At 46.2% G+C, this 27,920-nt stretch overlaps 1 protein-coding gene across 1 annotated transcript in view; it reads right to left on the reverse strand.

The window, feature by feature from the left end:
- The window catches only part of LOC144682684 (mitochondrial ornithine transporter 1-like), a 305,919-nt gene extending 278,222 nt beyond the window's left edge, over positions 1-27,697 (reverse strand). Inside the window, exon 1 of the mRNA XM_078545267.1 lies at positions 27,677-27,697. The gene's annotated coding sequence lies outside the window, so the exon portion shown is untranslated. The remainder of the gene's footprint in view (positions 1-27,676) is intronic.
- Positions 27,698-27,920: the final 223 nt, after the last annotated feature.

Raw genomic sequence — 27,920 nt, forward strand, 5'->3', positions numbered from 1 at the left:
ATATAACTCCAGATAATCATTGAGTGATATTTCTAAATCTAATTTGTTAAAGAAAACACAGTAAAAATGGCAGGGTAGATGGCTGCAGCATATGGTGAGCTGCCTTCTTGAAGTAGCTCAAGTAAGCACTGGCTCCTTACAGGATGAGACTGGGGAATTAATAATGCGAAATGAGGAAATGGTAGAGGCTTTGAACAAGTATTTTGTATCCATCTTCACAGTAGAAGACACAAAAAGCACCCTAAGGATAGTAGAAAATCAAAAGGCAAAAGGGAGGGGGGAATATAAAACAACCATGATCACTAGAGGAAAAGTAATGGGAATAATAACAGGACTTAAGGCTGACAAGTCCTCTGCACCTGATGGCCTGCACCCTCAGGTCTTAAAGGAAGTGGCTGCAGAGATGGGGGACGCATTTGTCGTAATCTTCCAAAATTCGCTAGATTCTGGAAAGGTCCCAGTGGATTGGAAAACTCAAAATGTGACACGTCTGTTCGAGAAAGGAAGGAGGCAGAAAGCAGGAATCTATAGGCCAGCTAGTCTAACATCTGCCGTTGGGAAAATGCTGGAATTCATTATTAAAGAGATGGTAGCGGGACACCTAGAAAATCGTAACACAATCAGGCAGAGTCAACATGGTTTTGTGAAAGAGAAATCATGTTTAACAAATTTATTAGAGTTCTTTGAGGATGTAGCAAGCAGGGTGGATAAAGGGGAACCAGTATATGTAGGGCAGCATTTTCCCGTCCGCAAGGGGGGGGGGGTGGGGCCTGCTCGCCGATGCATAAAATGACGCGCAGTGACGTCGGGGGAGCATCCCGGCATCACCGCGCATCAGGCACGCAGCCAACTCGACTGTGTGCCCGCCGAACTGTCAAAGGCCTATTAAGGCCTGTTAAAAACTAATTAAAACAATTAAACGAGCTGCCTGTCCAACCTTAAAGTTGGTGGGCAGGCAAAGAGCCCAGGCAGCCTTTGCATATTTCATGGAACTTCATCCACGGGCAGGATGAGGTTTCATGAAGTGTTTAAAAAAATCTGCAAAATTTTTCCAAAATTTCATTTTCATATTCCAGCTCATATGACACTGTCACATGAGGGGACATGTTTCAGAAGTTTAAAAATCCTTTATTTAAAAGTTTAACAGTGAAACAAATCTCCCTGAGGCAGGGAACCACTCAGGGAATCCACCCCCCACCGCCTGCACAGGGAGCGCTCAGCGCTTCCGGGCGCGCATCATGATGGGGTGGCCTTAATTGGCCCGTTCACTTAAAATGGTGGTGTGGACCCGATCGGGGGCGCCGATTGGCTTCGTGCCCGCCCCCGCCCACCCCAACACAACCACCCCGACGGGGGGAAATTTCTGGCCGTAGTGTATTTCGATTTTCAAAAGCCATGCGATAAGATGCCGCATAAAAGGTTACTGCACAAGATAAGAGCTTATGGTGTTGGGGGTATTGAATTAAAATGGATAGAGGACTGACTAATTAACAGTAAACAGAGAATCAAGATAACTGGGTCATTTTCAGAATGGCAAACTGTAGCTAGTGGGGTGCCATAGGGATCAGTGCTGGGGTCTCAACTATTTATGATCTATATTAATGACTTGGATGAAGGGACCAATTATATTGCAGCCATGTTTGCTGATGATACAAAGATAGGTAGGAAAGCAAGTTGTGAGGAGAATACAAAGAGCCTGCAAAGGGGTATAGATAGGTTAAGTGAGTGAATTAAAATGTGACAGATGGCGTATAACATGGGAAATGTGAGGTTGCCCACTCCCTTCCCAAGAATAGGAATGGAGAGACTGCAGAATGCTATGGTACAAAAGGATCCTTGTACATGAATTACAGTACAGTCAGCATGCAGGTACTAGTAGCTAGGAAGGCAAAACAGTTGGCTTTTATTGCAAGAGGAATGGAGTATACAAGTAGGCAAGTCTTACTACAACTGTACAGGGTATTAGCGAGACCTCACCAAGGTGAACAGTTTTGGTCACCTTACTTAAGGAGAGATATACTTGCATTGGAAGCAGTTCAGAGAAAATTCACCAGGCTGATTCCTGGCATAAGTGGTTTGTCATATGAGGAAAGGCTGAGTAGGTTAGGCCTATATTTCTTGGAGTTTAGAAGAATGAGGGGTGAACTTATTGAAACATAAAAGATTCTGAGGGGTCTTGACTGGGTAGATGCTGAGAGGATGTTTCCTCTTGTAGGGGAATCTAAAACTAAGGGTCACAGTTTCAAAAGAAGGAGTCTCCCATTTAAGATGGAGATGAGAAGGAATTTCTTCTTTCAGAGGGTTTTTAGTATTGGAATTCTCTTCCCCAGAGAGGAGTGGAGGCTGGGTCATTGAATATATTTAAAGCTGAGCTAGAGAGATTTTTGATTGACAAGGGAGCCAAGGGTTATGGGAGGGAGCATGCAGGAAAGTGGAGTTAAGGCCACAACCAGATCAGCCATCATCTTATCTAAAAGCGGAACAGGCTCAGAGGATCGAATGGCCTACTCCTGCTCCTATTTCTTATGGTCTTATGTTATTATATCTATGAAGGGAAAAATAGTTAAGTATTTGAAATAGAGGAACATATTGGAAAGGGGGGGAGAGTGGAACATTGGAATTTGTTTTGCAAAGATCCAGCACAGATATAATGCTCTCCTTCCGTGTGAGAAACAGCTACCTGTTTTGTGATTGTATAATGCCCCTGGATTAACTCAGTGCCAATTAAATCATCCTAGTCCTTTGAATACCCAATGCCATTATATAATTTTCATGATATCTGTGCTTTTCCCTGTGTGATATTTCCAAAAATGACTTTGATTGGGGGAAATCATGGAGAAGGGCAGGGGAAATTACTGGTAAATATTCTGATGGTACTGACGGTCTCATTTGCACCATAGTGACTTACATAGGTCACTGATCCATTCATTAGAACACATTAGGAGATGGGTACATTTTCAATGGAAAGAACATGTAAAAACATGTCACATTGACCCAGATCTTCTGGTCAGTGTCAGTCTGATGCTGCCTCCAATTTAATCTGCCCATATACAATTTTACGCTGGAGCCTTGGCACCTTCCAATACCTTCTCCAGCAGGGATGCAGGGGCGAATATAGTCAGGAGGCAAATTGTCTGACCTAATTCCAGTGCAGTCTGCTCCATTTTCTCATCATGAACAGGAGACATGCCCCTTAAGGTCTGTCTTCAGTTCATTGACTCACATTGTTTGAAATGGAGCTGTCAACCCTGATACTGTACAGCCTCACCCCACTGACAATACTCACCCTCCCTCATCTCTCTACAATGTTCAACCGCCTCACCTCGTTAATGTTCATCCCCCTCTCTCATTGCCAAAATTGTTCACCACCCTACCTCACCCCATGACAGTGTTCAACCCCTCGCTCACCACCCCCCCGACAGTTTCCACCCCCCCTCACTCTCCCTCACCTCTTCACTACCCTTCACCTCATGAAAACACAAAAATTCTCAACCCTTCGCCCCAACCCCCTCCCCTAAACTCCACAACTTTGCAGCGTCTTCCTCCATTGGCAAGACAGGAGCTAGGGATTCTGGAAGGTGAGTGGGAAGAGGGAGTGCAGGAGGGAGGTCAGCATGTCTTGGTGGGTGGGGTGGGGCGGGATGAGCACTGTCGGGGGAGCAGGAGAGAGTGAGCACTAGCTGGGGGGGCAGAAGAGGGTGAGTACTGTGGGAGAGGGTCTGGGGGGAGGGAGGCGCTGAGCACTGTCTGGGGGCAGGGGAGGGTGAGCACTGTTCAGGGGGCAAAAGAGTGTGTGCACTGTTCAGGGGGCAGGAGAGGGTGAGTACTGTTCAGGGGGCAGGAGAGGGTGAGCACTGTTCAGGGGGCAGGAGAGGGTGAGCACTGTTCAGAGGGAAGGAGGAGGTAAGCACTGTCTGGATGGCAGGAGGGGGTTTGGCAGGGGGGTGGTGGGAGGGGGTGAGCACTGTCTGGGAAGGCAGGAGGAGGTGAATACTGTCCGGGGTTGGCAGGAGGGGGGTGAACACAATCCGGGGTGGGGGGAGGGGATGAACACTGTCCGGGGTTGGCAGGAGGGGGTGAACACAATCCGGGGTGGGGGGAGGGGATGAACACTGTCTGGGGTTGGCAGGAGGGGGTGAACACAATCCGGGGTGGGGAGAGGGGATGAACACTGTCTGGGGTTGGCAGGAGTGGGTGAACACAATCCGGGGTGGGGGGAGGGGATGAACACTGTCTGGGGTTGGCAGGAGGGGGTGAACACAATCCGGGGTGGGGGGAGGGGATGAACACTGTGCGGGTACGGTAGGAGGGGGTAAATACTGTCCGGGGTCTCGGAGGCTGAACGTCATCAGAGGTTGGGGATGTGTGAACATTGCCGGGGAGGAAGATGAACATTGCCGTGACAGGGTCGGGGTGTGGGTGGGAACATTGTTGGTGTAGGGGTGGGGGTGAACACTGCCAGGAAGGGGCTGGTGGGAGGTGAAGCACTGCCAGGGTGGGGGCTGAACATTGCTGTGGGCTCTGGAGTACTTTGACAGCTGATTTACTTAGAGCTTCGCTGGTTCAATACCTGCTATGAAAAACTCTAATTAAATCCTTGTAAAAATCAGGGTAGGTATCGTGCAAGCAACCTAAGTGTTCTTGGTTCAGGCCATCTGATTCCATTGTCGTTGGAATCACAAAGCAGTCAAGGCAGGGTAAAACCAGCAATTGGAACTTTAAACTTCCTGAGTAAGTAACGCAGATGTGCATACATAGAGACTTCCTTGGGGTCCTGAGGCGCATCAGTGGCGTATGAGTGGGAGGCCTCTCCCCATATCAGAAGATTTGGGCCAATATTCCCTGACCCTCTCTGTCTTCTTCCTCTTTTTCTTCCACCCTCCTCCACAATCTGGCACATTCCCCTGAGAAGACAGGCATGCGGCCTGTGCTCAGGCCTCTGGTTGTGCTGCTCAGTAAGTGCTTAGAGGTACGTGAGAAACGCTCAGCTTGAGTCAGCTGGCAGTATTCCCTGGTTCCCTTTGGGGAACTGCCTCACCTGCGCACTTCAAAACCTTGAGATCCCCATTTGAAATGAGGAACGCGTTCTCTGGAGAAGCTGGGGCACGCTATCCCTTGGTAATAGCATCCCTTAGGCGCAATCCTCCAAACTGAATTTCTCCACAATACAGCAGCACAGCATTCACAACACTGTTCAAATCTTAAAATAGCAAAAACACACGATCAGGCTGGGCCCTAATGTTGCCTACATGTAAATTTCACAAAAAAAGGATTGTGATTTGCTAATTCACTGAAAATATGTTTCAACTTTGGTACAGAACACTGTTGTTGTCAATACATAGAATTTGCAGCAAATGAACAGGTCATTTGGTCCAACTGGTCCATGCTGGTGTTTATATTTATGTTTAATGAAGAGTTAAAATGTTATCAGGAAGACAGAAGCTACACTTTCATGAATATTAACAGTACAAGTCTGCCATTATGATCTTCAGGAATAAAATGCTTGGCCATGATTTTGTAAAACCAGTGACTGTCAAGAGAGAATTTGACCAATGGTTTGCTGCAGTAAGCTACGCCTCAATGTGTTTCAGTCAAGCTGCTAACTCACCTTCACCGAGATGATTTAATCCTCAAAGGGCAGCACTTTTTGTTGTTCTTAACTGCCAGAAGTGCAAAACTGAACAAAATCTCATGGCAAATATTCTGAATAGGGTTGCCAATTCTGCTTGGGCATAGTCCTGGAGGTTGTTTCTAATTAATTCATGGGTATGCGCTTTGCTGGCTGGTCCAGCATTTATTGCCCATTCCTAGTTGCCCTTGAGAAGGTGGTGGTGAGCTGCCTTCTTGAACGGCTGCAGTCCATGTGGTGTAGGTACATTCACAGTGCTGTTAGGAAGGGGGTTCCAGGATTTTGACTCAGCAATAATGAAGGAACAGCGATATATTTCCAAATCAGGATGATGAGTGACTTGGAGGGGAACTTCCAGGTGGTGGTGTTCCATTGTATCTGCTGCCCTTGTTCTTCTAGATGGTAGTGATTGTGGGTTTGGAAGGTGCTGTCTAAGGAGCCTTGGTAAATTCCTGCAGTGCATCTTGTAGATGGTAGGCACTGCTGCTACTGTGCGTCGGTGGTGGAGGGTGTGAATATTTGCGGATGTGGTGCCAATCAAGCAGGCTGCTTTGTCTTGGACAGTGTCAGGTTTCTTGAGTGTTGTGGGAGCTGCACTCACCCAGGCAAGTGGGGAATATTCCATCAGACTCCTGACTTGTGCCTTGTAGATGGTGGACAGGCTTTGGGGAGTCAGGAGGTGAGTTACTCGTCACAGGATTCCTAGCCTCTGACCTGCTTTTGTAGCCACAGTATTTATATGGCTAGTCCAGTTCAGTTTCTGGTCAATGGTAACCCCCAGATTGTTGATAGTGCGGGATTCAGTGATCGTAATTGAACATCAATGGGCAATGGTTAAATTCTCTCTTGTTGGAAATGGTCATTGCCTGGCACCTGTGTGCCACTTGTCAGCCCAAGCCCAGATATTGTCAAGGTCTTACTGCATTTGGACATGGACTGCTTCAGTATCTGAGGAGTCGCGAATGGTACTGCACATTGTACAATCATCAGTGAACTTCCCCACTTCTAACCTTATGACGGAAGGAAGGTCATTGTTGAAGCAGTCGAAGATGGTTGGGCCGAAGACACTACCCTGAGAACTCCAGCATTAATGTCCTCGAGCTGAGATGATTGACCTCCAACAACCATAATCATCCTCCTTTGTGCTAGAGATGACTCCAACCAGTGCAGAGTTTTCCCCCGATTCACATTGACCCCAGTTTTGCTAGGGCTCTTTGATGCCACACTCGGTCAAATGCAGCCTTGATGAAAAGGGCAGTCACTCTCACCTCACCTCGGGAGTTCAGCTCTTTTGTCCATGTTTGAACCAAGGCTGTAATGAGGTTAGGAGCTGAGTGGCCCTGGTGGAAACCAAACTGGGCGTCAGTGAGCAGATTATTGCTAAGCAAGTGCCGCTTGATAGCACTGTTGATGACCCCTTCCATTACCTTACTGTTGGTGGAGAGTAGAGTCAGTAATTGGCTGCATTGGATTTGTCCTGCTTTTTGTGTATAGGACATACCTGGTCAATTTTCGACATAGCTGGGTAGATGCCAGTGTTGTAGCTGCGTTGGAATAGTTTGGCTAGGGGCGTGGCAAGTTCTGGAGCAGCAGACTTCAGTACTATTGCCGGAATATTGTCAAGCCCCATAGCCTTTGCACTATCCAGTGCCTTCAGCCATTTTTGGATATCACGTGGAGTAAATCGAATTGGCTGAAGACTGGCATCTGTGATGCTGGGGACCTCCGGAGGAGCACTGATGTGCTGGGCTCCCCCATCATTGAAGATGGGGATATTTGTGGAACCACCTCCTCCAGTGAGTTGTTTAATTGTCCACCACCATTCATGACTGGATGTGGCAGAACTGCAGAGCTTAGATCAGATCTGTTGGTTGTGGGATCGCTTAGCTCTGTCTATCACTTGCTGCTTATGCTGTTTGGCATGCAAGTAATCCTATTTTTTAGCTTCACCAGGTTGACACCTCATTTTTAGGTATGCCTGGTGCTGCTCCTGGCATGCACTCCTGCACTCTTCATTGAACCAGGGTTTATCCCCTGGCTTGATGGTAATGGTAGAGTGGGGGTTATGCCAGGCCATGAGTTTACAGGTTGTGTTTGAGTACGATTCTGCTGCTGCTGCTAATGGCCCACAGCGCCTCATGGATGCCCAGTCTTGAGTTGCTAGATCTGTTTGAAATCTATCCCATTTAGCATGGCGGTAGTGCCGCACAACACAATGGAGGGTATGGTCAATGTGAGGGTGGGACTTCGTCTCCACAACAACTGTGCGGTGGTCACTCCTACCGATACTACCATGGACATATGTATCTGCAGCAGGTAGGTTGGTGAGGATGAGGTCAAGTATTTTTTTGCCTCTTGTTGGTTCCCTTATCACCTGCTGCAGACCCAGTGTAGCAGTTATATCCTTTAGGACTTGGCCAGCTCGGTCAGTAGTGGTGCTACCGAGCCACTCTTGGCGATGGACATTGAAGACCCCACCTAGAGTATATTCTGCGTGCTTGCCACCCTCAGTGCTTCCTCCAAGTGGTGTTCAACATGGAGGAGCACTGATTCATGAGCTGAGGGGGGGGCGGTACATGGTAATCAGCAGGAGGTTTCCTTGCCCATGTTTGACCTGATGCCATGAGACTTCATGGGGTCTGGAGTCGATGTTGAGGACTCCCAGGGCAACTCCCTCCCGAATGTATACCACATCTGCTGGGTCTTTCCTGCTGGTGGGACCGGACATACCCAGGGATAGTGATGGTGGAGTCTGGGACATTATCTGTAAGGTATGATTCAGTGAGGATGAGTATGTCAGGCTGTTGCTTGACTAGTCTGTGAGACAGCTCTCCCAGTTTTGGCATTAGCCCCCAGATGTTAGTAAGGCGGACTTTGTAGGGTTGACAGGGCTGAGTTTGCCGTTGTCGTTTCCAGTGCCAAAGTCAATGTCGGGTGGTCTGTCCGGTTTCATTCCTTTTTTGTGACTTTGTAGCGGTTTGATACAACTGAATGGCTTGCTAGGCCATTTCAGAGGGCATTTAAGAGTCAACCACATTGTTGTGGGTCCGAAGTCACATGTAAGCAGATTTCCTTCCCAAAGGGGCATTGGTGAACCAGGTGGGTTTTTACAACAATCGACAATGGTTGCATGGTCACCATTAGACTTCTAATTCCAGATTTTTATCGACTTCAAATTCCACCACCTGCCGTGGTGGGACTCAAACCCAGGTCCCCAGAGCTTTACTTTGGATTACTAGTCCAGCAACAATATCACTAAGCCATCGCTTCCCCATGTGCCATCACATGACCTCCTGCTTCCAAACGCACTGTCGCCCACACTCCTGACAGCGATTGCCTGACATGTCCATAATTGTGGTGAATGACCTTTACATGTCAATGAAAAAGTGGGCAGACCCTTTGCGATTTTTGACTGTCAAACAGCCTGTTTTCCCATCTCAGGGAATCTTATTATTAATAACCAAAGCGTTCAAAGGAAATTTTTTTTAAAAACACAGTTATTTTTAAATGATCCCATGATATTTCTCCAGGGTTGCTCGCAGCAGTGTCCTGGAGATTAGTCTTTAATCCCTGGAGACTCCGTGGCAACCCTGGAGGGTTGGCAGCCGTGATTCTGAACCATGTGCTGCTGTGCTGTGGTGCAATCTACCTTGCAATACTGCACCTGGATAATGCTTCTCTTTCACCCAGTCAGCAGCTCCAAGTGTAATTCACACATAGGGCGACTTTTCTGTTCCCACTGGCGTTGGGTGTCATGGTGGGTGTGAGCGGACAATATGTCGGGAAGGCCAAAATTCGATTTCACACCGTCGTGAAACCAGTTTGCAATCGTCCGCTCCACCCACCAACGGTGGGCCGCGTTTACCGCCACCACACATCAGGAACTTCATTTTCATACACCTGCATATCACCATAAGCCCTGCTCGCTGGAATCATCCCCCCATGTTAAATTTACTGCCCACGTCAGTTCTGCAGAACATGTCTTGACAACTGTGACGTGTGGGAGTCGGGACTTACTGTCAGGGCCTTGCTCACATCACGGACATCCGCAGAGCAGAAGATGCAGGAGCTCTACAGCAACCAGACCCTGGAGGAACGTGCTTCGCATGTTGTGTGGATTCTGATGGACATGGTTCTGCCACAAAGCAGCATGTGGAAGGTGGAAGGTCACCGTTGAGGATCTGCTTCAGGACACCAGTGTCTTGGCTATGGTCTGCTATGGATGATCATCAAGGGGATGGAGAGGGAGGTCCAGCTGCGAGTGGGGTAGGAAGGTGTACTGGGGAAGGAGGGGGGGAGGTGAGGTTGGGAGGTAGGGGGAACGATGGTGTCGGGGGGGGGCGGGGTGAGTTTGGGAGGGGTGATCGATGGTGTTGGAGGATCAGGGGAAGGTGAGATTGGGAGAGTGGGGAGGGAGTATGGTGGGTGTAACAGGCAGGAATGCGGCAACTGAGGAGGTAGGTATAAGGAGGGCAGAAGGTGGAAGGGATGGAGTTTGGAGGGGAGAAGGAGTTCAGGTGGAGGAAGGAGGAAGGAGGAAGAAGGGGGGCAGGACTTTGGGGGAGGTAGGATTTTGGAGTGGGGCAGGACTTCTGGGGGAGAAAGGAGTCTGAGGGGAGGAAGGAGTTCAGGGGGAGGAAGGGGTTTCTGGGGAAATAGGAGATTGCAGGGGGGGAGGAGTCTTGTGGGGAGGAAGGAGTTTGCAGGGGGTAAGGAATCTGGGGAGGAAGGAGTTCGCATGGGGGAAGGAGTAAGGGCGGAGGAAAGAGTGTGGATGGAGGAAGGAGTAAGGATGGAGAAAGTAATAAGGGGGGGTGATATCCAGGTGAACGTGCAAGGGAGGGGTCTGTGGAGTTGATGACTGCCTCCTGGGGAGTGAAATGAGGGTGGGGGTGGGAGGAGAGAATGGTGAGAATGAGAGAGGGCAGAGTGAGCCAGTAGGGTGGGAGGGTGAGGGTGTGACAGTAACGGTAGAAGGGATGGTGAGGGTGATTGATGGGGACTCAGAGGCAGACATGGACACTGAGGCTGGGAAGGAGGAGGTTGGAGAGGTCAATGTGGATGGGGGTGATATTCTCGGGAAGGTAGGGAATGTGCACGTTCACCTGCAGGAGGATTTTTAGTTCGTCGGGCGGGCGCAGCAGGCGGGCCCAGGAGCGGCCGCGAAACTGACCACCGCCCGCGATTGGGCCCCGGCTGCCATTTCCCGCTGGCTGGCCAATTATCGGCCAGCCAGCGTGTATCGTGTGTTGAAACACTCAGCATTGCCTGGGTGGGCGGGCAGGAGGGCAAGTGTGGAAGTCAGGGAATGGGCTCAGTGAAAGTTCCCTGAATGCACAAACTGTCTCAGGAAGCTGAAGATTTCTAACAATAAAAATAAAGATTTTAAAATTAAGGTAAACAAGTCCCCTCATGTCACATGAACAGGAACATGTCAAGAATGAGATTTAAAAATTTTTATTTCATTTTTAATTAACATCGGAAACCTCATCTCGCCCGTGGATGAGGTTTCCTCAAAAATCCATAGGCCGCTTGGCCTTCTCGCCCGCCCAGCAACCCTAAGGTTGGACGGGAAGGGAAAAATTCACTTTAATTAATTTATTAATGGGCTTCACAGCCCTCTCAATTTTTGGTGGGTGCGCCTGCTGACTGAAATATCGTGTGAGTGCGCGATGATGTCGGGACGCTCGCCAGGCGCCATTGCACGCTATTTCACACTCGTGCATGTCTGGCACGTGCCCGCACACTGAGCTGAACATCCATCCCCTGGACATCCCTGAAGAAAAAGGGCTCTGGCTGGTAGGTGAATGGGGGGGAGGTGGACGGTGATGCCGATGGGTTGGTGGGGGGGGGCGGTCGACAGTGATGAGGGAAAGGACAGGGGTGGCTTATGGAGGGGAATGGACGGGGAGCTAAAGACAAACTACGCCAGTACCCTGCTTCTAAAATCGAAAGTGGAAGGAGCCTTGTTGGGCAGGAACAGGAGCTGCATGGGATTATGATCAGCGGGTGAGCGGAGGTGCAGGTCAGCTCAGAGGGTCAATTGGCAGCATTGAAAATGCTCAGGACATTGAGGGGAGTGTGATGGAGGAAGGATCCATGTGCATGGGAGTGTGCTTGTACGAGGCTCTGAAAGGCCCTGCCACACACACACTACTCTGTCCAGAATCATTCATGGGCCAGCTGTGTGCAGCTGAACTGCTAGTGGGGGTTGGGGAATGCAGGGGGTGGACTTGTGAAGCCTGTCAATGAAGCTGAGAGACAACATTACATGTTATTCAGTGAAAGTGAAGATATTTTCAGATTATAAAGTGACAAAATGTGTTCACCTGTGCAACCATTTGTGATCACAAATTCTTAACTTTTCTAGGCCTACCACTTCTTCTAAGTGTTGCCCTGACATCTGCAACAGGGGTGGAGACAGCCTGTGCAATGGTTGGCCCTGTTGCCTCCGATGACTTCGCAAAGCGTCCTTTGGAAAGTTGAGACCTGAGGGCCCTGGTTTGCTTTGGTTGTCTTCCTGTGGGCCAGCTGCTCCCTCTGTGCTGACAGTGGACGAGGTTGAGGGGGTCACAGGCAAAAGGGACTCAAAGGGGGTGGACAGCTTCTGAGATTCCTGAGTGGATGACCTAGGGGTGTCCAGCTGCTGCTGCTCCTTCCTCTGGGTTGCCAAGGGCCTCGGCCTCACTCCTGGAGGGAAGGAGCGCCTGGAGTGACTTTGAGGTGCCTCGTTTCCCTGTCGCATTGCCGCTGCAGGAACACAGCCACGGCTACCATGATGGAGTGCAGGTCTGCACACATCTCTGCATTCTGCTAGACCAGGGTCTCCTCCATGGTGTCTGCCATCCTTCTCATGCAGACCTCCATACGCGCACATGTAGGCATCACTTTATCAGAGAGGAGGTGAACGCACTCCTTCGATTCGTGTGCCACTCTGTTGAGGGCTTCCAACAGCTCTGTGTGATGTTCTCCCGCCTTCCGCTGACTCTCCAGGATGAGTTAGAAGGCTGAATCCAGAGGCTCATTATCTGACTCGGACCTCACAGATGCCTCTTCCCCAGCAGTCCTCCAGGTGCCGGGGAGCTCAGCTGAACCTGCCTCCTCCTGCTAAGGACATGTGTCTGTGCGGTGACCACTAGATTGTGAACCCAAGCCTGCTCTAGATCTAGGTCCTACTGAGGTGTGTGTCTCTGCGCTGGTGGAGAGTGTGGGTAAGCGCTGTGATGGGTCTTCCAGGCTGCTTATTTTCAGCTCTTCAATGGAGAAGGTGTCCTGTTGGCTGGGGGTGAGGATGTGGATGGAGCTGAGGGACTGGCTGGCTGAGGGTGTCAGTCACTTGGCAGAGCTCCCTGTGAACCAAAGTAGAGATAATTAGTTCATGTCAACAGAATCACATTTGCGTTGAGAGAGGGATGATGTGATGCGGGATCCTCACGTGGGTCTTCACCGACAACCTCACCATCACTGCAGACGTGGCCCACGTCCTCACCAGCCAGCGCAATGGTACGCTTTTCAAAGTGAGTGAGTGGCCTAATGTGGGCCGCTCCACCCTCGGTCTGGGACCTCTCCCTGCTGTTGTGAGCCAGCTACTCCTGCATGAAAACAGAGTGAGAGAGTGTGAGCAGGACACATGGCACTGCGTGGAATGTTTGTGTGGTGAGCAGAGCCATGGATGGGATGAGGTCGCGAGCTCGAGAGTATATGAGGCTGATGGGGATGCGAGGGTGTGTGTGAGAGTTAGTGGTGTCGTCCCTTGAGGTGTGAGACCCCTGTGGATGTGTGATGGGTTTGTGAGTGTGTGAGTTGAGAGTGATGAGCAGAGTGACTTACCCTGGCACGACAGAGTGTCCTCTTTCGGCACTGGGTGGCTGTCCTCATTTGCAGGACATTGGTACTGACCACAGCTGCCACCACCTCCCATGCTGGATTGGTGACCTTGCTTGCTGGTCTTTACCCAGAGCGGGTATAGAGGACATTGCAGCGGGCTTCCACTGCGTCTAGTAGGTGCTCAAGGGAGGTGTCGCTAAATCTGCGGGCAGCATGATTCCTCCCTTTAGAGGCCATCAGTTTGCAGCAGTTTCCTATCCCTGAAGAATGCTAGCTCTTTGCAGGGGCGGCCTTTAAATATGGCATCTGGTTTACTGGAGGCCTGATGTGACGGTGGTGGGGGGCAGATGAGAGGCTGCACCTCCAGTGACCCAGCGTGTTTCCCGGGACTGCACGATTAATGAAGCGGGATTGGGATGATGTGGCATGAAAAGGCACCATTGCAGCTGGCAGGTAAAACATCATTTTTCCCACCCACTATTGCTCTTAGTGCAAATCTGGGATGATTCCAAGAACCATCCGTGGAACTTTTAACCCAAAAAACTTTGCCAGTCAAGTTTCACAGTAACAGGGACGCTGTTTTCATAATTGCATATAAAACAGATAAGAGAAATACATAATGATATTTTTAAAAATAAATGTTTGTTAAAAATTAAACTCCGTCCTTTCTTTTTCTTTGAGGTCTCTAAATGCTTCATTAACTCCTAGTCTTCTCCTGGATAATTTGGCATTTCCTGTGATTTGCTCAGCTATTCTTGGCCTATTTGCTTAAAAAGATTCACATAGCGTGCAAGGGAGAATTATCTACAGGGAAATGAAAGAACATCTCCAACTACCACACGTGTTTATTTGCCCTATAGGATAAGGGGAAAAGTGGGTACAGTATGCAGCAATAGTCATTCACAATTTGCACTTGTGAGCAGTACAGAACAGACAGTGCACAGAAATACAACACACATTTCGCATTTTGAACAAATCCAACTCATACCCATAACATGCATGAAGTGTGTAGGACATTCACTTACAGCCCCAACCACACCCCCACTACAATGTCTTATTTAACTTTGCTGGGTGAGCTGTCAGTGATGCTTGCTGGTTCTAGGTTGCTCCACAATGGAGTGAGGTGGAAAATTGGGTGGCCCTAATGTCATTCCAAGACAGTCTGTACCTTTTAAAACGGAGGTACAATTTGTCTCTGCAGCATTTTTGTGTTTGAAAGTGGAGAATACAGTTACAGTGAGCATTATAAGGACCTCAAGATTTTTGTGCAGGCGGTCAGCAGGAGAACGGAAGTTCTGTTTCTGGCTGATGGGAGACAGGTGTCAAGGCAACGAACCTGGCAAGAATGGGCAGAGGTGGCTTGGAGGTGAATGACAGGAGCATTGTGCCCAGATCCTGGCTGCAATGTAGGAAATAAATTCATTGATATGTCCAAAGCTGCTGAGGTAAGACTCCTGCTAACAGGCTTGAACTTAACTCTGTGTAAGTGAATGAGTTTTGAGTGAGCTAAAATCTTACCGCTCTTGCTTTCTGCTTAGCTCTGCGCCAACTATACACCCAGAACTCACAAATCCTCTCTCCCTTGCTTCCCAGTAAAGATCCCGTCTTGTGATGAAAAACCACATTTTGCAGAAATACAACTGCAATACACAAAGCATTAGTAAAAAGATTGTGAAAGTTCCAAGGAATGTTAAATGTTCAGCGAAATTACAGAATTATGATTATGTTTTATATAATACATAGTTAATTATTTATTTACTGTTCTAAATGTGTCTTATTTTGTGACATACCTGTAAAGCAAATTATTTTATCAAGCTGTGGGTTGCATTGATCCTAACTAGACTGAGACAACCATGAGGTGATAGTACAGTGTGACATAGCACATTTACTACTTAACAGTCAGTGTCAGGTGGCACAGACAAAAGGCTTGAGAGCAGGTTGCCAGTTCAGCCTCTCAGCTGCCTTGGTGCATGGCTCAGGGATACCAAGTAATAATGAAGAAAATAGAAGGAATTTACCCTACACTGAGTGAAAGAACAAAAGTAGGATGCTTAGCAAGCAATGATGAAGACTGTAAAATACTTCAGGAATTTGTGGCCAGGTTAGCAGAATCAGCAGACAAGTGGTGGTTGCAATTTAGGGTGACATATTTTTGGAGCTAATGTTGGGAGCATCTCTTTTGTTGAAAATCGCTGAAGAACATGGATGAACAGACAAAGTGGTTCACTTACATCATTCCCTGGATATTCGGATGATGGTAGATAAAATCATAAAAAAATAGAATTTGGTTGTTTTATATAAAGGTACAGAGTACAAGAGTAAAGATGCACTAGTGAACTTACACAAGACATTAATTTGTTAACAGCTGGTACGGGATGTGGAATTTCAGGCACCCCATTGTAGAAAGAGCATTAAAACCATAGGGAGATAGGGAGTCTGCAACGTAGGTTCAATAGAATGGTACCAGGGAAAGAAAACAATAGTGAAACATGTGATTCTGGAGCAAAGAAGGCTCCAAGCAGATTTAATGGTGGCTTTTAAAATTTTGAAGGTTTTTGATGAGAGTAAATTGGGAAAGACTATTTCCTCTTGTTAGGAGAGCTCATCAGTTTAAAATGTTAACTAAGGGACTGAGGAGGAAGGTGAGGGAAAAATCTTTACAAATATTTCTGAAGCATGGATCACTTTCCATAGTGGATGGTTGCGGCAGAAACTGTTGTATGGTATAAAGGAAATTGGATAAGTGAAGTGGAGGAAAGTACAGAACAGTTAAATTCATTTTGGATTTTTTTCATTATTTAATGGGAGGTGAGTATTGCTGGCAAAGTCAGCATCTATTGTCCATCCCTAATTGCCCTTGAGAAGGTGGAAGTGAGCTGCCTTCTTGAACCACTGCAGTCCATGTGGTGTAGGTACACCCACAGTGCTGTAAGGGAGGGAGTTCCAGGATGTTGATCCAGCGACAGTGAAGGAATGGTGAAATATTTCCAAGTCAGGATGGCGTGTGGCTTGGAGGGGAACTTGCAGGTGGTGGTGTTCCCATGTGTCTGCTGCCCTTGTCCTCCTAGATGGTAGAGGTTGTGCGTTTGGGAGGTGCTGATGAAGGAGCCTTGTTGAGTTGCTGCAGTGCATCTTGTAGGTGGTACACATTGCTGCCACTGAGCATCAGTGGTGGAATGAGTGAATATTTAAGATGGTGGATGGGGTGCCAATCAAGGGATTGTGTCAAGCACCTTGTGTGTTGCAGCTGCACTCATCCAGGCAAGTGGAGTGCATTTTATCACCCTCATGACTTGTGCCTTTTAGGTGGTGGACAGGTTTTGGGGAGCCAGGAGGCCAATTACTTGCCACAGAATTTCCAGCCTCTGATATGCCCTTGTAGTCACAATATTTATATAGCTGGTCCAGTTAAGTTTCTGGTCAATAATGATCTCCAGTATGTTGTTGGTGGGGACTCAGTAATGATAATGTCTTTGAATGTCAATGGGAGATGGTTAGATTCTCACTTGTTGGAGATGGTCATTGCCTGGCACATTTGTGGGACAAATGTTACTTGCTCTGGCAAAGAGCTAGCAAGATGCGATGGGCCAAATGTTTCTATGGTTCAACGGATGCTTGATTCCTTTTCCAATTCTATCCAAAGTAAAATTGTAAACAACACACTACGAACACAATTGTAGAGATTTTAGGTGACTCTACCATAATAGCTTTATTACGACACTGGCTAACTCTGACATTGTTGTGATTTGTGCATGAAAATAAAGTAGTAACCTCCTTCTTGCCCCCGACCCAAATTGCTTGAAGGAGATGGAGAAATAATAAACATTAAGCATACAAACACACAGCAGTAACCATTATGTCCTTTACAGGGTTGGCTGAGCTGACAGTTGGTACAATAATAAGCCATGGTCGATAAACACAATATCATTCTTTTCATCTGACTTATTAAATGTCAGTGAACTCAAATGTATCTGAGAATACTGGGACAGAGCCATAGATAGAGAGATAAAAGTTAATGGAAACAGGCTGCAATTCCTGCTAAGAAGATCTACGGTAAGATAGGGATTTCATCCAAACTAAACTCAAAACTGGAAGTAACCCAAATTGAAGAATTCAAAATTCATTCTAAAATACTTAGATTTTTCCAACTTGAATCACTGTGGATTTGTGTGTCTCCAGATCTAAGTTAAAGTCTGGTTTTGATTACTGCTGCAAGGAAACACCAGGGTTCACTCACTTGGATGCTAGTTTGCTAGGTATATAGCTTACAAAATTCACCTCTGTTGTGACATTGGTGCTTGCCCCAGGAGTCCAGAACTCTAAATAGAGTGCTGCCAGCCACTTGTGGCGTGACCCATCCAGCGTGCTATGATTTTAAGCATGTTAGCATGGTCGTGCTTTGCGTGCATTGGGAGCAAGCAGAGTGGGCAGTTTGTGATGTCAATAGCCCCTATAGTTGATATATAGCATGACCTGCTATTTTGCACTAACAGGACCTGTTATTACCCCATCTTAATCACTCCTAAGTGAATAAGCGTTCATCAGCATGAGGGACCTCTCCACTCGCACTACTTAAAGTATTTCTTTTAATTACATTCTTTTGCAGGATGCAGGTATCACTGGCAATGCCAGCATTTGTTTCATCCCTAATTACTGCAACTGAGTGGCTTGCTAGGCCATTTCAGAGGGCAGTTAAGAGTCAACCACATTGCTGTGGATCTCCAGTCACATGCAGGCCAGACCAAGTAAGGTTGGCAGATTTCCTTCCCTAACGGACATTAGTGAATCAGATGGGTCTTTACAACAACCATTTCATGACACGATTACTCTCCGGCTTTCAATTCCAGATTTATTAATTGACTTTAAATACCACCAGCTGCCATGTTGGAGTTTGAACTCATGCCCCAAAGCATTAGCCTGGGCCCCTGGATTACTAGCCCAGTGACATTACGGCTATGCTATCATCTCCCTGGACTACCATGGGACTTCCAGGTGAGGTGTTTTACTGTTGCAGAGTGAGCCCTATGTTCAGAGTTTCTGGATGAGTTTGGAAAGTGTTTCAGATTCAGAAGGGAATGGTGCTGGATTTTGAAAAGGAGGTCAGAGGAGTTTGAAGGTCTGTCAGTCGAAAGCATGCAATCACTAATGTTGGCTGTTATATTGTTACATTATTCATAAAGAACTAAAGAGTTAATTTTCACATGAATATACATCCCGAGGTGCCATATTTACTGCTGCACTGCAGTCAGGTGCTGAGTACCAATGTATCAGTCTGTCAGTCCACTAGCCATATTGGGAGCAGCAAAATACACTTGATCAAGCTCCAGCATTTTGAGTCTGAAGTGTGACTATTTCTAACTTATGGGAACCAGAAGACATAACAGGTGGGAGCAGGTGTCTGTGAGTTAAAAACCCAAACATTTTAAACCAATTTAATGCTGAATTAGATTGAAAAATCAACCTAAATTAGCATTTAGGTAGTATTGATATGCCTTTGGTAGTTGGAAACATGTGGAAGCAGTGAGAGGTGAATGTGAGGCTGGCAGCATTGTTAAGCATGTGTGGGTGATCTGAATGCTACTCGAGTCCTGTACTGATGGATGAGTGATGAGAATGTGGCGCATTGAGCATTGTGTGAGGTTGGTGGTCTGGTGGGGAGGAGATGTGATTTAAAGATGAATTCACTGACCTCAACCATCCTTGTGAGGTCATTAAACTTTTTCTGGCACTGCAGCCAGATCCTCGGGGCCAAACTCAGGAACTAGCCTCCCTGGCACCTGCTCCCATTTCCTTTCTAAGGTGTACTTTGAGGGACTCCTGGTCTGTTTGGAACTATGGCCGTTCTCCTCCGCTCAAACCCCTGGACTAAGGCCTCCAGCATTCCATCAGAGAAACTGGGAGCTCTCTCTCTGGCCTGCTGCTCCATTGGCAGTCTTCTTCCTTCCATCAAAGACTTTCTGACACTGTCCCACTAGCTGCTGTAGCCTGAGTGCACCTCCCCTTTAAGAGGGACAGACTGTCTTTAAAAAGTGCAGGCTGTCTCTATTATCTGTTAGCCATGAATGCATCTGGGCCCTCTGCTGAGCATGCAGGCAGTCAGCACTCTGCATGTGTAAGACTGCAGACTACAATCATGTTGATTAACAGGCAACATGAAGGTTGTGTACTGCCTGCCCCAGTTTGACCCTGTGTGAGATAATTGCACATTGTGATCCCAGCATCTGGTGAAGACACAATTGAACATCCCCCCCCATAGTGTCTTCTGTTTTTTTTGACTGGTTTAGTGAAGTTCAATTTCATGTGGCCAAGACCTTTGTTGTATTTGGAAGGGAGTTTTAGCAGCAGACATTTCTACGTATTGCATGCTAACGGGGTCCCTATAATATGAAAGGTAACAATAAGAATGAATATGCTAATACTACATTTACAGTGTTCATGCAGTCTTATTGTTTACTAAAACACTACAGTTGGTGCATTGTGTAATTCAATGTAGCACACATTTTTCACAATGTTTGATGTGCAGATTCACTGTGAGGTTAATGTGTTTAAATGTGTGAAGAAATGAAGAATTTATGCTTTTGCTGGAACTCAATACCTTGTGATGGCAGGAAAAAAGAGAAAAAGAAAGATCCATGGAGCACAGTAGTGTCTGTGCCAGCTCTCTGAATGAGCTATCTAATTACTCCCACTTCCTTGCTCTTTACCCTCCGCTCTGCAATTTTTACCTTTTTAAGTATATATCCAATTCCCTTTTGTAAGTTATTATTGAATTTGCTTCCTCCATCCTTTCAGGCAATGAATTCCAGATCATAATAACTCACTGCTTCAAAAAAGATCTCATCTTCCCTCTGGTTCTTTTGCCAATTCTCTTAAATCTGTGCTTTCTGGTTACCGATGCTCCTGCCTTTATTTGAAGTCTGTCAATACACTGATCATGACTTACTGAAGAAACCATCACCATTATGTGAGGAAAAATAACACTCTTTTACAAAAAACTTGGCTGAGAGATTATATGGAAAATCCAGTGGCAAAGTACAGTGTGGAATTTGAATTTTGCTGAAAAAAGGGACATGCTGTCAAAGGTTTTCATCTTGTACTCATCAGGACCGATTGGCAAAAATACCATATCCCAAAGGGAACAATTCATGCTGCATGAGAAGAAGATACTAATTAGTTTTTCAGTCGACTCTGATTGTTAGAGGCGTTGCTATGGAGAATGCAACAGGGAACAGTAAACTGCCAAGCTTTTGTTTAAATTCAAACCAGGCAGGTTGACCCTGATTGGTTAAGGCATTGACATGTGGAATGAAGCAGGGAATGGCTGTCCCTCATTTTTTTAAGCAATAGTCATGTTCAGTACTACTACCAAGCGATTATTAGTATTAGATTTCTTACTAGGATATGGGTTGTGCTACAAGGAATGTCCCAATTTATATGTACTCTTTGTACATCAAAATGAGGTTTGAGCAGGCTTGAGAGTGAAACATGTCACAACCTTACAATCTGATAGAATTAGACTTGGACAGATATAACACTGCAAAATATTACAATGCTCTCTATCTTATATACATACTCTGATTGCGCTTAAGACTGTACTTCAAATTCTTAACCTCAAAAGAGCTTCTTGCACTACACCTGAACTTCCCACACATTGTACCCTTAGGTCTCCCATTCTCAAAGTGCATGTAGCAGCAATTTGTACCAAACTTCAAGACTTTTTTTAAGGAAACCAGATGTCAGTGTAGTTGTAAAAAAGACAGGCATGATTAAATAAAAATGAAATGACTGCTGTTGCTAGGCATGATGGTATAATATTGCATATAAATATGAAGGGATAACATTTAAAAAATAAGAATTACCAATTTAAAACCTGATTAGCCTTTGTTTTAATGTTGGTATAAATTGAGGCTATATACTTTTACATGTGTGTTATTTATTATGATTTATTTGCTTACAAGCATGTGAAAACGTTTTGCAGTGTCCATATGTTCATCTCTACAGGCCCCACTTTGGTACCAAAATGGCGTTCATGCCACAAGTGCACAGTCGCCGTGGTGTCATTTTCAACCTAACATCCTCTCTTAAGTTCATGCAGCTGACCACATCTTCAACAACATGAAGGACACCAAACCCCACCAGTGCTGTTAAAAGGGATCATCAACTACTTTCAGATTAGTAGCTGAATGTTTTCTACTAGCAGTTGCTGAGTTAGTAGAAGTGCTTGAAAGTTTTTATTGTAACTAAGTTGGAGTGGTGTGGCACATGGTGAAGGATTTGGTTCTCACTTCAAGGCTTCTGCTCAGACCACTTGCCCCCAGCTATGGGTGCCCTCTAGGCTTTCAGCATGACAGAGGGAATGAACAGAAGAGGACTAGGCTACAGGAAGAGGGATGAGGAGGAGGATGGAGGAGAAGGATTCTTAGCAGAAGGCAATATCCACCAGGGCCCTGGGGGAGCAATTCTCCTATCTTAACCTCAGTGAGGAACAGTGTGTGCGATATTTCCATTTCACTAGAGGCACTTGCTGAAATCTGTCACCTGCAGTCAGAACTGCAGCCTTATAGCAGGGTAAGGATGGCATTGCCAATGGCTGTGAAGGTGACCATGACCATGACAGGAGCAAGGGCAGGCAATTTTTGCAACATCTCCCAGTTCACTGACCAATGTGGTGTGAGGGAGGTCACTGAGACTTTGTATTCCAAGAGAACTGAATGCATTTCACTCTCTTTCCAGAGAGAAGCAGTCAGAGTGAGCATGCAGCTTTGCCAGGATAGCAGATTTCCCTTTGGTGCATTGTGCCATTGACTGCACAGAGGGTGCTCTGCAGGCACTGTAAGTAAATATAGAAATGTACTGCAGCTGGAAGGAATTCTACCCCCTCTGCAACCAGCTGGTGTGCTACCATATTCATCACATCATGGCAGCAGTCATGATGCATGTTGTTCTGTGGCTGGCTGCTGCACCATCAACAATTGAGCCATTACATCAAACCACCCTGTAGAGGGTGACTACAGACCGGTTAGGGCTATCTGACCACCTGGCTCATGATTTCAGTGAACAACCCATGCATATGTGCATATGATAAGAGTCATACTGCCTCATGAAATGCTACAGAGTGGACCATTGGGGTGCTTAAGCAACACCTCTGCTGCATGGACTGCCCTGGAGAATCCCTGCAAGACTTGCCAGAGTGTGTATCACAATTCTCTGTGGTCTGCTGCACCTGGCACAACCTTGTCATCATGAGGGGACAGATCTTTCCATCAGGTATAGAGTGAACAGTTGAGTATGAGGAGAAGGAAAAGGTGGAGGAGGAGGAGGGAGGGAGGAGGCAACCAGCAACCAACACATCCCCTTTCTGACTGGTCTGTCCTTTATCAGCTCATTTGACTGGAGTGCCAGTGAACAGCATTCTAATTCCCCATTCACCAAAAGTCCCATGCTTTACTTTCCCTCTGTTACTGACATCATAGTGTCTACTTGTCCACAATACTGAAATAGAAGCCAACACAAAACAAACATTCTGAACCAACTTTATAAATAGTACCATTCAATATTCCATATAGAAGCCATCTAATCACCCTTGTGCATTTCCTTGGTGCCTGTCTTTCATGTGCCTTTACCAGTCCGAGTACTCCTATGGAGCGCTACCCCAGTGGTTGTAGTGTTAGTGTTAGGGACAGTTCTAGTACTCCTAATCAGTGCTACCCCAGTGTTGTAGTGTTAGTATTAGTGTTAGGGACTATTCTAGTACTCCCAATCAGTGCTACCTCGGTGGTTGTAGTGTTAGTATTAGTGTTAGGGACTGTTCTAGTACTCCCAATCAGTGCTACCCCAGTGGTTGTAGTGTTAGTATTAGTGTTAGGGACTGTTCTAGTACTCCCAGTCAGTGCTACCCCAGTGGTTGCAGTGTTAGTATTAGTGTTAGGGACTGTTCTAGTACTCCCAATCAGTGCTACCCCGGTGGTTGCAGTGTTAGTATTAGTGTTAGGGACTGTTCTAGTACTCCCAATCAGTGCTACCCCGGTGGTTGTAGTGTTAGTATTAGTGTTAGGGACTATTCTGGTACTCCCAATCAGTGCTACCCCGGTGGTTGTAGTGTTAGTATTAGTGTTAGGGACTGTTTTAGTACTCCCAATCAGTGCTACCCCAGTGGTTGTAGTGTTAGTATTAGTGTTAGGGACTGTTCTAGTACTCCCAATCAGTGCTACCCCAGTGGTTGCAGTGTTAGTATTAGTGTTAGGGACTGTTCTAGTACTCCCAATCAGTGCTACCCCAGTGGTTGTAGTGTTAGTATTAGTGTTAGGGACTGTTCTAGTACTCCCAATCAGTGCTACCCCGGTGGTTGTAGTGTTAGTATTAGTGTTAGGGACTGTTCTAGTACTCCCAATCAGTGCTACCCCAGTGGTTGTAGTGTTAGTATTAGTGTTAGGGACTGTTCTAGTACTCCCAATCAGTGCTACCCCAGTGGTTGCAGTGTTAGTATTAGTGTTAGGGACTGTTCTAGTACTCCCAATCAGTGCTACCCCAGTGGTTGTAGTGTTAGTATTAGTGTTAGGGACTGTTCTAGTACTCCTAATCAGTGCTACCCCAGTGGTTGCAGCATGGCTGCTGGAAAGCAGCTGATTTTGATTGGGAGAGACATGATGGCCTTGCAGGATGACATTGGACAGCTCTGGGCCTAGAAGGCCCAGCTTTGGACTGTACTATCTCAGCACAGGTGACCGCTGGCTGGCTGACAGGCAACAACAAGGGCACTGGTGGAGTGGCAGAGGGAAAAACCAGTAAAACCTGGAAATGACTGGTACCAGTAAAACTTGTCTGAACTGGTCTTGTGCATTCTTTAAAATGGAACTTGAATAGTACTGGTACCAGTAATGCTGGTTTTTGCTGGTTTTTGACAATTTTGAACAGTTTTTTCCTTCTATGGGGGGATGAATGTTGTCATCTGAAAGAGGACATTAGTTTATTCTCCGCAGTCACTGACAGTCCCTCAGAGGAATGCTTCAGCAATGCTAGTAATGTGTTGGAGGACAGGTTGCTGGACTGTTGTGAGATACTGCATGCCCTTTCGCACACTGGCTTAATGGCAGCAAGCTGAACTTACCTGGCAGGAATTTGAGCTTGCTTAATTTCAGTCTGAGCTTCCACAGAAGATTGGCTGCAGCTTGTAAATCAGTAAAGATTGTGGGCTGAGGGGAAAGTGGAATGTGAGAAGAAGGATTAGGTTTGTTTCAGCCTCACAGCTGACAATGTCCTCAGTCATGGCTACTCCAATTATGGCGAACACTGCCTCCTCCATAGAAGTCATGCCTGTGCCCCGCTGATTATGTACTTTTGGCTGTGGCTGTGCTCTACTTTGTCTTGCAAGAGAGAGTGAATGTGCAAGTCAGTGTGGAGCAATCTGTATTGGTGATGTGGCTGTCATGACCATCCAGAAGTGTGTACAAGCTGTGAGATGTGGGTGTGAGGTTTCGTGAGCCCTAAAAATGTTCTGATAAGGTGAAGCTATAAAGGTAAGGAATGAATCGTGGTTGATGGACATTGCTATGAGGTGTATGACAGGTGGACAATGGTGAATTGGGCAGTGTGTGAGGCTTAGCGGGTCCTTTGTGAGGACATGGCAACATTGACCTTGAGTACTTGTGTGAGGTCTTTGAAATTCTTGCGGCACAGCATCCCGATCCTTGGGACACTGCTGATATTGACTGTGATGGTGATCTGTTCCCACAGCCTGGAAGATTTCCTGGTCTTCTGTGGATAGCAGACTTCTCTGTTTCTGTCCTCCCTGTACACCTAGGCCTCCAGTGCTGCATTGGCTCAGAGCTTACTCTCTGCCTTGTTGTGCCACTATTCAGTATTCTTCCTGCTCGGAGATTCTACCCCAGCCACTTTCAAAATCTACTGCAGCCAGAATGCACATTCCCTTTATGAGGCGCAAGCTGGATTTAAGTAGTGCAGGCTAGTGGTGCCAGCCTAGCATGAACTTGGACCCCCTACTGGGGCATGCAACCATTCAACAGTGTATTTAGTGCTGGTTGCAAGCTACAATCATGGTAATGAGCAGGAGTGACCACATTGGCATGCTGCCTGCATCAGAAGGAAAGGGTGATTATGCATTATAAAGTTCATTGGCATGCTGCCTGCATCAGAAGGAAAGGGTGATTATGCATTATAAAGTTCGGGAAGAGTTTTCAGGAACTATCCTAATTTGTTGCCTGCATCCTTAATCTTATTCACCCTTTTGTCTCTTTAATCATTGAATAATATCAATAGCAGATGATAAAGGATGTATGGGGATAGAATGAGCTGGTTAATTAAATCTAAATGTTTAAAGGCGTGCCTGGATGTACCATTGGGATGAAGTGTTGGAGTGGGGGCAGGGAGGTGGTTTAATTTCTTTAAACCTTTAAGGCATTACTCCTGGCACCAGACGGAAAAGCATCAATCGATCTAATTGCTGGAGGCAAAGGGAGTTAAGTTGTGTCTGGGACTGTTTTCAGTAAGGATTTGTAGGAAGCGAAATTGGCCCAGGGTGATGTGAGGAAGGGGTGAGAATTGGGGAGAGGAAGAGACATAAACAGGTTCAACATTGAAAAATATTAGACTTGGTTTACATTGAATAGAAATAAAGCTTTTGAAATGATTTTTTCAGCTTGAAAACCCTATGAAGATGTAACAAGGCTTCATTACCTTCCTAACTGCATCTTACTGATTGCCATGTGTCAGCTTCATGCAGTGTAGTGTGGGCAACAGAGTTATGATAATCAGTGAGCTTGGTGCAAGTAATTCAAATTGTCTATTGAATTTTTCACAGTCTGAATCTTTTGACTTCACAGAAGGGTCTGTGGTCTCATTATCATCAGCTAAACAAGATCACTGACACCATTTTCATATTCTAGGCTCCAGGCCCTCATTTCCTAAAACAGTAAATCTCTCAAAGCTGTTGCACAACCGAAATATATTGACTTAAAATATGGCCATCTGGCTCATGGTACTGATAGCTGCAGTCCCCTTACTATAGCTAATGGTTATTAGAAGTTGCATTTAACTCTCACTTGCTTTAACCATGATAAAGCACAGTTAACCAGCCATCTGGAAAATTGGAAGCATTTCTGAAAAATTGCTTGCTATGTTGATTTATTAAAGTGGATTACGTTGTTGGGTGTGTCTGTGTTTTTTTAAAACCCAGATTTGCCTTCTAGATCTGCCGAAATGTGTTTGCCTCTTTATTCTACTCATCATCAGCAGTTTAGTTGTGACCCATCTATGTAATCGTTAAAAAAATGGTGGAAAGGGAGAAGATGTATCATTATAAGACCACAAGACGTAGGAGAAGACGTAGGAGCAGAAGTAGGCCATTCGGCCCATCAAGAATGCTCTGCCATTCAATGAGATCATGGCTGATCTGATAATCCTCAACTCCACTTTCCTGCCTTTTCCCCATAACCCTTGATTCCCTTACTGATTAAAAATCTATCTATCTCAGCCTTGAGTATACTTAATGACCCAGCCTCTACAGCCTTCTGCAGTAAAGAATTGCACAAATTAAGTACCCTCTGAGAGAAAAAATTCCTCCTCATCTCTGCTATAGATGGGCACCCTCTTACTCTGAGATTATGCCCTCTGGTCCTAGACTCTCCCAAAAGGGGAAACAACCTCTTAGCATCTACCCTGTCAAGCCTTCTAAAAATCTTATATGTCTTAATAAGGTTGCCTCTCATTCTTCTAAACTCCAATGAGTACAGGCCCAACTTACTCAGCCTCTCCTCATAAGAAAACCCCTCCATACCCAGAATCAACCTAGTGAACCTTCTCTGGACTGCCTCAAATGCCAGTATATCTTTCCTTAGATAAGGGGACCAAACTGTTCACAGTATTCTAGGTGTGGTCTAACTAGCACCTTGTATAGTTCTGGCAAAATGTCCCTATTTTTATATCCTTTGAAATAAAGGCCAACATTCCATTTGCCTTCCCTATTACCTTTTGAACTTACATGTTAACTTTTTGGGATTCATGCATAAGGACTCCCAAATACCTCTGTGTTGCAGCCTTCTGCAGTCTTTCTCCATTTAAATAATATTCAGTTCCTCTTTTCTTCCTGCCAAACTTCACATTTTCCCACAATCGAGGCATTGATTACAAAAGTAGGGAGGTCATGTTGGATAAAAACAAAAAACTACTGCGGATGCTGGAAATCCAAAACAAAAACAGAATTACCTGGAAAAACTCAGCAGGTCTGGCAGCATCGGCGGAGAAGAAAAGAGTTGACGTTTCGAGTCCTCATGACCCTTCAGCAGAACTGAGTAATTTCATGTTGGAGTTGTATCGAACTTTAGTGAGGTCACAGCTGGAGCACTGTGTGCAGTTCTGGTCGCCACATTATAGGAAGGATCTGGAGGGGGTGCAGAGGAGATTCACCAGGATGTCGCCTGGGATGAAACATTTAAGTTATGAAGAGAGG

This window comes from Cetorhinus maximus, chromosome 7 (assembly GCF_964194155.1).
Source record: "Cetorhinus maximus chromosome 7, sCetMax3.hap1.1, whole genome shotgun sequence".
Taxonomy (NCBI): domain Eukaryota; kingdom Metazoa; phylum Chordata; class Chondrichthyes; order Lamniformes; family Cetorhinidae; genus Cetorhinus; species Cetorhinus maximus.